Source organism: Oryctolagus cuniculus, chromosome 11 (genome assembly GCF_964237555.1).
Source record: "Oryctolagus cuniculus chromosome 11, mOryCun1.1, whole genome shotgun sequence".
Taxonomy (NCBI): domain Eukaryota; kingdom Metazoa; phylum Chordata; class Mammalia; order Lagomorpha; family Leporidae; genus Oryctolagus; species Oryctolagus cuniculus.
The window spans coordinates 12,757,447-12,767,566 of record NC_091442.1 but is presented as its reverse complement, the minus strand read 5'-3'; the positions used below and the strand labels follow the sequence as shown (position 1 = coordinate 12,767,566).

Sequence of the window (10,120 nt, the reverse complement as noted above, 5' to 3'; positions counted from 1 at the left end):
GGGGCGGCAGAGGGAGGGAGGAAGTTGGTTTCCATCCACTGGCCAGGACTGCACTGGGCCAGAGCCGGCAGGCGGGAACTCAATCCAGGTCTCCCACATGGGTGGCAGAGAGGGACCCGCCTACCTGGGCCATGGCTGCGGCCTCCTAGGACACACGTTAGCAGGAAGCTGGAGCCGGGAGTAGACGCCAGGCGCTCTGAAGTAGGACTAGGCTAAACGCCACCCCAACAGAGTTAAGCAGTTGAGAAAAACGGTTAAGAAAACTGCAAGATTCCCAGGCCAGCTTTCCCTGCCTGGATCCCAGGCTGCCTCTGGCCTCTCCCAGGCCTCGCACTCGGCTGCAGGTGGGGAGCAGCGTGGAGGGAGAGCAGTCTTCACTGCTGGTGGCTGGGAGCTGAGGGCCAGTGACGCTGATGCACTGCACCTGAACAAGTGACCGCGTGACCGCTTCTCTGCCCCCCCCCGACCCTGAGGCAGGGCCCTCGCAAGTGCAGAGGCCGGGAGCCCAGCGCCCCTGGGGTTCCCAGGCCCCTTGCGGCTGAGCTGAAGACGCTTCAGTAGCGAGAGCCAGGGCCTGGGAGCCGGCCAGACCTGGATTTCAGCGCTGGCTCGGCCGCTCTGCCTCCGCTGGGCTTCCGTGTAAAATGGGCTTGCGAACTTCAACCACCTTTGAGTCTTGGGGAGGGGGGGATGAGGCGAGATCAGCAAAAGCTGGTTCAGTCTAGAGGGGCATAGGGCTGCCAGGTGCAGCAAATAAAAATCTGTGTTAAGGCGGAATTCCCGACCCCCACGGCTCGCGGAGGGCGCACTCCACGCCAGGCTCCGTCCCGAGACCCTCCTGGCTGCCCTCCCCACTTCCTGCAGCCCCACAGACGGCCACGGCGGGCCAGGATGCTTTGAGACGGGAGCCCGGAGGTCCCACAGTGGAATTCATAAGCTTAGACAGTGGCTGAGGGGGAGAGGAGCGTGCACGGACGCCGTGGAAGACCTCTAACCCCGCAAAGACTGCACGGTGGCCAGGCCACGGTGAATTAAGGGGGGGGGGCTTAATTTCGGCCCTGTAATCGAAATACACTCTTGAGGCCTCAGTTTCCTTATCTGTGAAATGGGTGAACCCTCGTCTCACGGATACGGTCTCCTGATGCAGATGTCACCTCCTTCCAGAGGCCTTCCGGAACTGCTGTAGCTGGGATTACCGCCTCGGGCCACAGGTGCGGTCAGTTCCCAGCGTGGCCTTGCTCTGGCTTCGCGTGTTTGCGTTAGGCCTGGCTCTCCGCGTGTAGGTAACTTCCAGGGGGGCAGAACAGGGTTTTGATTCCAGCGGAATCCGCCAGGCACTGCGCAGGCACGTGGAGGCCCCATCCACGCTGAATGAATGAATGAATGAATGGGTGGGTGAGTGAATGAATGAGTGTCCGCGACGTGGCTGAGCACTCGTTCCCATCAGCCTTTCCTTTCTCAGGGGCCCTGCCCGGGCTGCAGGGGGACGCGCTGCCCCGGGAGGCAGGCGGCGCTGGGGACCGCTGGGTGGGGAGGAGACTGGGCGCTCGCCTCCCCGGCAGGACCCGCGAGGCCGAGCGCGCTCGCCTCGGCTGCAGGCGCCCGGAGCAGCGCGGCCGCATCGGCAGGGCCCGAGCCGTTCGCCCCGCGTGCGCCGGCCGAGCCCAGCGCCGCGCCTCGGCGCCCCCACGCGCCCACGCAGCGGTGCGGGGACCCGGGTGGGGGCAGAGGGAGGGCCCGGCCGAGGGAGGGGCAGGGGCCGGTCTTCCGCGCGCAGGCAGCGGCCGCGGCAGCCCAGGAGGCGGAGGCAGCAGAGGCAGCAGCGCGCCGGCCGCAGTCAGCCCCGCCGCATCCGACCCGCGCCGCGCCGCGCCGGGGCGCCCTCTCCTCTGCGCGCGGTGAGTACCGCCCGCGGCGCCCACTCCGGGCCGCCCGCCGGGACTCGCCGGGCGGGAACTGCCCGGGATCCCCTCGCCCGGCGCCTCGGTCCCGCGCTCGCCGAGCGGGGCCTCCCAGCTGTCGGGGAGCTCGGGGGCGCCTGGGGCTCCCAGGGCCACTCCCAGAGTCCAGGGGCAGAGGGGGCACCAGACAGACCCTGTCTCGGGAAGGTCCCCCTCAGGCCCCGAGCCTCAGTTTCCCCGTGCGCTTTGGCGGGGCGTGGGGGGAGCGACCCTGAAGTTAGCAGTCCCGCGCGCGGGACAAGTGCACGGCGCGCAGGCGGTGTAGACGGGGCTGGGTCTTCCGTGTTTGGTTGCGTTTACGGTCCTGGCGGTTCGCAAAAATAAGAAAAGGTGGCGGAGGCGCTCCCGTGCGGGTCCGAAGGGGCTCCGGGAGCTCGCCCCAGGGCAGCGCGGGTGGCTGACCGCGGAGGGAGCGGAGCGGGCCGCCGAGCCTCGCCTTCCCCGCGACCTCTCTCGTGCAAAGTCCGGGCGCGTGGTAGCGGAGCGCGCGGCCCCGGCGCCCGCTGAGTGGGAGCTGGGACTTGGGAACTGCACGCGCGAAGGCGACTCGCGGAAGGCGAGGGCTTTCCTGTACGGGGAGAGAGTGGGGGGCAGATCGGCCCCGGAGCCCCGCGGCCCGGAGGTCGCACGGCTCTGCGGCCCGAGATCCCGAAAGGAGTCGCTGACAAGCTCCGGGGAACCCGCGTGATCGCGGCCAGGGAAAAGACCCTGGGCGCGCGTTTCTCGGCAGCGGCGAGGGCGCCTCGCCTTGCGCCCCGAGCGCCCCGCCGCCCTCCGGAGCCGGCTGGGGGCTGCACGGCGGTGGACAGCGTTTTCTTCCCGTGTCCCTGAAGTGCTGCGTGAGGGGCCACCGCCTGGCGGGGCGCGCCCGGGGACGGCGGAGGCCGCGGGTTCGGGGCCACCGTGAGGACTTGGTTCGGTCGTCGCTCCCTCCCTGGAGGGGCTCATGGCCCCGGGCAGGGGCAGCGGCTACACTTGAGACTGAGGCCGTGGGCGCCCGGGGTTTGGGGGAGAGGCTGTTCTTAGCATTGACTGGGTCTGAGTCCTGAGCCGGTATCCACGTCGGCGGGTGTCCACGGCGCCATGTGAGAAAAAGGGGGCAGACACGGGTGTGTGTATGTGGGGGGAGACTCCTTTTCAAAATAACCTTGGGAAAGAATTTCACCCAAGAAATGCCCCCCTTCCCACCACGGTAACCCCGCAAACTTCTATTTCGTCGTCTTCTTCCGACTTCGGCAGACTGGGCAGGGTTAACAGGCAATGTACGGTACAAATGGTGACGGTTTGAATCTTGCTTTGGACAAAGCATAGGGCCGGGTTTGGATTCAAAATCTCCGTGCCTTTGGCGGAAGCTAAGTGTTGCCCTTGTGAGCAGCGGCCTGCGGGGAAGGCTGAGCGACGGAGCAACCTGGCTTCTCTGTAGCAGCTTCTCCTGTCCCTGTCGGCTTCTCTGTAGCAGCTTCTCCTGTCCCCGTCTCGCTCCTGACTTCAGGACACTCGCTGATTTATCTGAAAGGAGCGGCCCCCTTTTCCTCCATCCTCAAATAGCTCGCCCGGCACAGTGGCCGTGTGGATAAACACATAAATCACTTTCTTGATATCAGATAACTAAGGAAAGGCAAGAAAAAGAAAAAGATGTCTACACCAGTACGTTGGGCTTTACAGAAAAAAAAAACAATATTGTAGATACTTAAGTTTTAAAATCTTCTTTTCATGCCTTTTATGTTGTGTTAAGCACGTCATAAAGAGATGGTTTGTTGACTTGTTACAGGATTACGATTTGGCAAAAACACCCGAGACCCGAGACACACTGTGTCTACTAAGCAGCCATGACTTCTGCTTTAAATTGCATGGAAGCGATGGCAAGCCGTGTTCCAGACGGGGAAATTGATAAAACGCTGGCTGCCGCGGGGAGAACGGAAAAGCCCTGGGCGAGGGCTCTGTGGTGCCGCTGAGTGCGCCCTGAGTTAGGAGCAGAAGCTGCTGAGACCTGGCAGTTTAAGTCTGCAGCGTGCAGGCGCGTCCACTTTAAGACGAGTCCTGGTTCCCCCGTGACAAGATGACTCCTTTCCCACAAAGAAGCCGTTTCCTTATTTTTTCAGTGACTTTTCCAAAGATAACTTGCGTCGGGCACGAGAGGCTCCGAAGGAGGGCTCGTGCTCTCCGCCAGATGTGTGTTAGGTGTCCTCAGCCGGAACGCCCAGTTTGAGACTAATTAGGCCTGCAATAAACTCCTTGTGTAATAAAATCGCGGGCTGTTCTGGTGAAAACGCGGGGTTCCCAGTAGCTCGCGGCAGATGCCTTTCGGGGCAGGGAGAGCGCGAGCCGGCGGCTGGCAGGGGAGAGAAGGGAGTGTGGATGACTCGGAGACGCACGCGTGTTTCGGGGGCCTGGGGGTTTCTGTCTGCCGGGATGGCCGGAGCGGGAGGGAGACTCCGTATCCGGCTGACGGTGTCTCTGGGTCCCAGGTTGTGCTGAGTCTGCAGGAGAGGGTCAGATGGCCCCTTATCTCCTCCACACCTGGCCCCTCGACAGAAAGCGAGGCTGGCCCGATGCGGACTCCTTGGAGAAGAAACGAACTTCTTCCCCCAAAGGCTTCGCATGAAAGGAGGTGCTGCCCTCGCACGTGGCTCTCCGGCTGCAGGGCTTGGGAGGGGCAGGACCCTCTGGAGCCAGTGCGGGGTTGTGTCGGTGGAATGATGCGTTCTCTAGTGAGCTGCTCTGGGAGTGGAGTCGCTGGACCCTGCTTGGAAGGCAGCTCCGTGCAGAGAACTCGCCCCAGCCCCGAGAAAACACAGCCTGGGGACAGAAAACAGAAACACGCAGCCCCCTACGCCTGCGCTCCCAGCCTCTCCCCGAGCCGCGCCCCCAGATCACTTTTCCCCCTTTCTCCTTTGTGGCGGTTCAAACAGTGCTAAACCCGCAGCCATGAGACCCGGGTAGGAGAACAATTGGAGAATTTGCAGGAGCAATGCTTTGCTCTCATTGTTGGAAGCTCTGAGCTGGCCTGATGGTGGTTGACCAGCACTCCTTCTAATCCAACAAGTGTGAACCTCCTGCACTTAGACAAGCAAGTGTCCAAATGCATCTTGGACTTCTGTCTATAGATGAATTAGAGGGGCAATCAGTTTCCAGGTAGGAAGGTATCTGCCAGGTGTATTTAGGGCCAAAGAATATGAAGAAAGTCGCCAGTTTTTACATTTTGTTTAAAATGCATTTTCCTGCTTGCATCATCTTGTGTGCCCTGGCCGTTTTTGTCACTTGCAAAGTGTCCTTGCCCTTCACGACGATGCTAAATTCCTGCCGGCTGAGGGGTCCACGGATGTCAGGCTGGGAATCAGCTCTGCGCGTGGGTTTTAAAGGGAAGATTCCTGAGAGTCTTAATTTTCATCCAACCTTTGTTAACAAGGAAACGGAGTCCCACGGCCGATGACTTGTGCAGAGCCACGGGGGACTTCCGTTGGCTGCAGAGCAAGCCTCGGCCACAAACAGTGGGACCTGTGGCTCTGGCAGCGTCTATGCCATTGTTTCCCGGACACGGAAGGTTTTAAATGCGCGGCCCACAGTTTTTTTCTGAAGCTGCGTCGACAAGTTCTTAAAATCTTGGGAAGTGTTTAGAAACTGCAGATCCGAACCTCTGAGAGTCGGGATGGGTAGCAGGTTGGGTAAGGGAAAATGGCTGTTTGTTTTCAAGGGCTAATTTGATTTGTTCCTTCGATACTTAATGCCCCGCACTCCAGTTCCTAAACTGAGTCAATAGTGTTACCGGCAGGCAGTCGAAAGAGCCTCTGACGTTACGGTAGACGCAGCCCAAGTCGGGTTTACCGGAAGGTGCTGGAGGGTTGCGGGTGCAGTGTTTAGGGGTCAGATAATAAACATTTGGAGAGCAGAGAATAATCGGGCACAGGTGGTCCCCAGAGTCAGGTCACCGGGAGACTCATCTTTGCCACTTTCCTGAATCTGGAGCAGGCGGGCCGTGCGTCGGTTGGGGCCGAGGGGCATGGTTGGGGCAGGACCTGCAGGGTGGGGGGAGAGGGGGCTGGCCTGCACAGGGGCCCCCATCTGTGCTGTCACCGCCTCCGGGTGATAGCGGTTAGAGCCCAGATGTGTGTACTCCTGCCGTTCGGAAAACACGGCCTCTGCTTTTGGATAGATGCAGAAATTGAAGAGGAATGCAGATGCGTGATAATGCCAACTCAAACATCTCTAAAAAACGAGCAGTGTGTTTCACAAAGGTTCCAGAGGGCTTGGTCTGCTAGCCCGTGAGCTGTGGCAAAAATGCGACAGTGTGCGTGATCCCGGCCCTGGCTTTCTCCCGCTCCGCTCTCAACTTTTGAGTTTCTGGGAATGTCAGAGTTTTTAAGTCTGTGTATCCCCAGCTCTGCCGCAGATCTGAGCGTCTCTACTTAACAGCCGTTCACAGGACAATCGTCAGCTCTCTGTGAATGCGACCCGAGGAGAAATGCTAAAACTGCAGCATTTCCTCCCCAGTGCGGAGCTGGAGGGGGAACAGCCGCGCGGGGGACAGGGCGACCTGACTTTTGTCTTATCTTGGCTGTGTCTGTCCTCTCCTTTCTTTTCTCTTCGTCTCTCCAGAAGAGCCTCCCTTAACCGAAAGATACGAGCAGTGGATTAGCCAAAAGACATTTTAATTTTGTAAAGAAACATTGTGCCAGAGACGGCCGGGTCTGTTTCCACCATTATTGTTTCTCTCGCATGCATACTTTGGGTTTCATGGTAAGAGGCGGCTTTGCCAAGAAAGAAAATTACAGCGAGAAACTATGTTGAAAACATACACACTTCTGTTTGAGAAATGGGAAAAACACAGAAAAAATTCCACACAGTAATTGTTTTAACGTGAGTTTTAAATGTCTTTGTTTGACTTGTGTCAAAAAGCCCCCCTCTTAGCCTAATTCTTACATGCGCCGTGACTGGATCCGTCACCTTGGATATGGCCGCGGTTGCCGTGAACTTGGATGGACCCGAGAGCGAGGCAGGGCAGTGGGCATGTTGTAGATGATGCTGGCTGATTTTTTTTTTTAGGGTTACTTAGATATCGATTTTATTTTCTTGACCCAAAATGAGAAAACACGGGGAATTCTCAAAAGCTTTTTGCAGGCTGCTATTATGAGAAGAAGCCAAACCGACATGTATTAGGTCATGAGCCTGAAGTGCATAAATAAGCCCTCCGAAGGTCACCGAAATGGGGAGAAAACCGCCGCTGCTGGCTGCCTCGGCCAAGCCCGAATTCCTGCCTGCTGGACACGTTTGGTCCAAGTGCACACAGAAAGGGGCTTTGGGGTCCACAGGGACAGATCTTGATGGGAAGGGGTCCCCAGGATTCGTGGAAGATGTGGGGCTGGAAGTGCCAGCTCCTTCGGCTTGTTCCTGTCTCACGGATCTGGGCAAAAAGCAGATTCCGGGACCGTGGCTCGTTCCAAAGCAGACATTCCCCCTTCCTGGAGCTGGGGTCTGCGAAAGCCAGTGGTCAGAGAGGTTTCGTGTTCCTCCTGGTCACTTCCGTCGCCCCTGTCCCCATCCTGTAGTCCCTTTGGGGTTAAGGTGTCCATGGCTTCCAGAGTGAGTTTTTGTTCCTACTGTATTTTTCAGTACTTGGGGTACAAGGCAGAAGCCCCAGCCTTGAGACCCTCGTGGACCGCTGGCTTCCTAGGAGACCCGGAGGCAGGGACGGTGTCCCTGAGTTTACCAACCCAGGAGCTGACGGCAAAGCCCCTCTTTAGAGACGCAGGAAAAGTGTTTTCTTTTGTGGGTGTGTGTGATTTGCACATCTCAGGCCTTTGCTCTCGGGGAGTTCTAGAAACACCGATGGCTCCAGCAAAAGTCTGAGTGTCCGTTTTGGTTGGGAAGGGGGTGGAGGGGCAGGAGGCAGGAGGGGGCACCTCTGGCCTTTGTGTGACGGGTGCAGGAGCGGGAAGCCAGACTCTGCGGGGACGGTGTCATGTGGCGTAACAAGTTGTGACTTGCTGCCCGTGTTGTCAACAGTTCTGGCCCCATCCAGCCGTGAAAAAGAATGGAGCCTAGGAGATTATTCACCTCCGGTCTGCAATGGGCCCGTGCTCCCCGGAGAAGTTAATGGTTAGGGTGTGGAGGGAAGGGGGGAGGAGGGGAGAAGGAATGTCTTCAACTCAGCAAATGTCTGCCACGCTCGGAATGTCTCAGATTGCTCAGCACCCACAAGAAAGCCAGGGCGATAAAAGGAGGGGGCACGGGGAGACTGTGGCAGGCGGGAGTGCTTTGCTCTGCGGGGGGGGGGGGGGGGGGGCAGGGGGCTTCCGATGCCTCGGGACCCCCGGTGTCTCCAGGAGTCCAGTTTGGGCGATTTTCTCTTGTCCAAAAGACTTGCTGTCATTTTTGTGCTTATTTTTACTGAATTAGATTTTTTTTTTTTTTTTTTTTTTTTTTTTGGTTTCTAAGTTTTTTCTGGTTGTAAGACTTGTCTGGGAGTACCAGACTGCTCAGGGTTATTGAACACTGATTAGGTGCCAGGCACTGAGCTAAGGAAACACAGCGTAGGCTGTGGTTCCAAACTGTGGCTGGTGGAATGTGCTTTCTCTCTCTCTCTCAAGATTTATTTATTTATTTGAAAGGCAGAGTTAGAAGGAGAGACAGAGTAAGAAAGATTTTCCATCTGCTGGTTCACTTCCCAGATGGACACGACAGCTAGGTCTGGGCCAAAGCTAGGAGCCTGAATTCCATGCAGGTCTCCCACATGGGTGCAGGGGCCCAAGCACTTGGGCCATCTTCCATTGCTTTCCCAGGAGCATTAGCAGGGAGCAGGATCAGAAGTGGAGCAGCTGGGACTCGAACCAGCGCCCCTGTGGGATGCCGACTTCACTGGCGGCTACTTAACCTGCTGTGCCACAGCGCCAGCCCCCAGAATGTGCTGTTCTGTTATCCCTATTTTATTTTATTTTTTATTTCAAAGGCAGAGCAACAGAGAGGGAGAGGCAGAGGGAGATGTTTCATCTGGTTCACTCCCTAATTGCCTGCACTAGCAAGGGCTGGATCAGGCCTCAGTCAGGACCAGGAACTCCATCCAGATCTCCCACGTGGGGGTAGAGAACCAAGCCCAGGAGCCGTCACCTGCTGCTTCCCGAGGTGTGCATTAGCAGGAAGCTGGATCAGAAGTAGAGACGGGACCCCGTCCCAGGCGCGCTGGTAGGGTTTGTGGTGTCCGAAGCTCCAGCTTAACCCGCTGGACCACAACACCTACTGCATCTCTATTTTAGAGATGTGAAAACTGAGTCTCAGGGAGATGAAATAATGGGTTCAGGGGCCGGCGCTGTGGCGCAGCGGGTTAACACCCTGGCCTGAAGTACCAGCATCCCACACGTGTGCCGGTTCAAGACCCGGCTGCTCCTCTTCCGATCCAGCTCTCTGCTGTGGCCTGGGAAAGCAGTGGAAGATGGCCCAAGTCCTGGGGCCCCTGCACCCGCGTGGGAGACCTGGAAGAAGCTCCTAGCTCCTGGCTTTGGATCTGCACAGCTCCGGCCACTGTAGCCAATTGGGGAGTGAACCATTGGCTGGAAGACACTCTCTCTCTCTCTCTCTCTCTCTCTCTCTCTCTCTGCCTCTCCTCTCTGTGTAACTCTGACTTCTGAATAAATAAATCTTAAAAAAAAAAAAAAAGTAATGGGTCCAAGGTCACTTGGCTTGTTTTGGGGCCAGGATTAAGCCCAGTGGTTTTAAATTTTTTAAAACTTTATTTACATTTTATTAGAAAGATTTTCCATCTACTGGTTCACACCCCAGATACCCATAGCAATGGGTGAGCCAAACCAAGGCCAGGGCCCAGAGTGCAGCCTTGGGCTCTGACATGGGTGCATGGGTGGCAGGAGCCAACACTTGAGCTGCCTCTCAGGGTGTGCACCGCAGGAAGCTGGATTGGAAGCAGAGCCAGGACTTGAACCCAGGTGTTGCAGGTGTGCTCATGGCTGCGCCACACCCTTGCCCTTGACCCAGTTTGATTCCTAACCACTAGGATATCCAGCCCCTACCCCCCCCCCCCAGATGTAAGAACTTCTTCCACACAGCGGCCTGGAGAGTCAGGTGTTAACATCATTCTCGGGCCAGCGCCGCGGCTCACTAGGCTAATCCTCCGCCTAGCGGCGCCGGCACATAGGGTTCTAGTCCCAGTC

The 10,120-nt window shown here is 57.8% G+C and overlaps 1 protein-coding gene across 1 annotated transcript in view; it reads left to right on the top strand.

The window, feature by feature from the left end:
• Window positions 1-1,566: 1,566 nt before the first annotated feature.
• EYA2 (EYA transcriptional coactivator and phosphatase 2) overlaps window positions 1,567-10,120 on the top strand; it is a 204,042-nt gene continuing 195,488 nt past the window's right edge. Inside the window, exon 1 of the mRNA XM_017350738.3 lies at window positions 1,567-1,898. The gene's annotated coding sequence lies outside the window, so the exon portion shown is untranslated. The remainder of the gene's footprint in view (window positions 1,899-10,120) is intronic.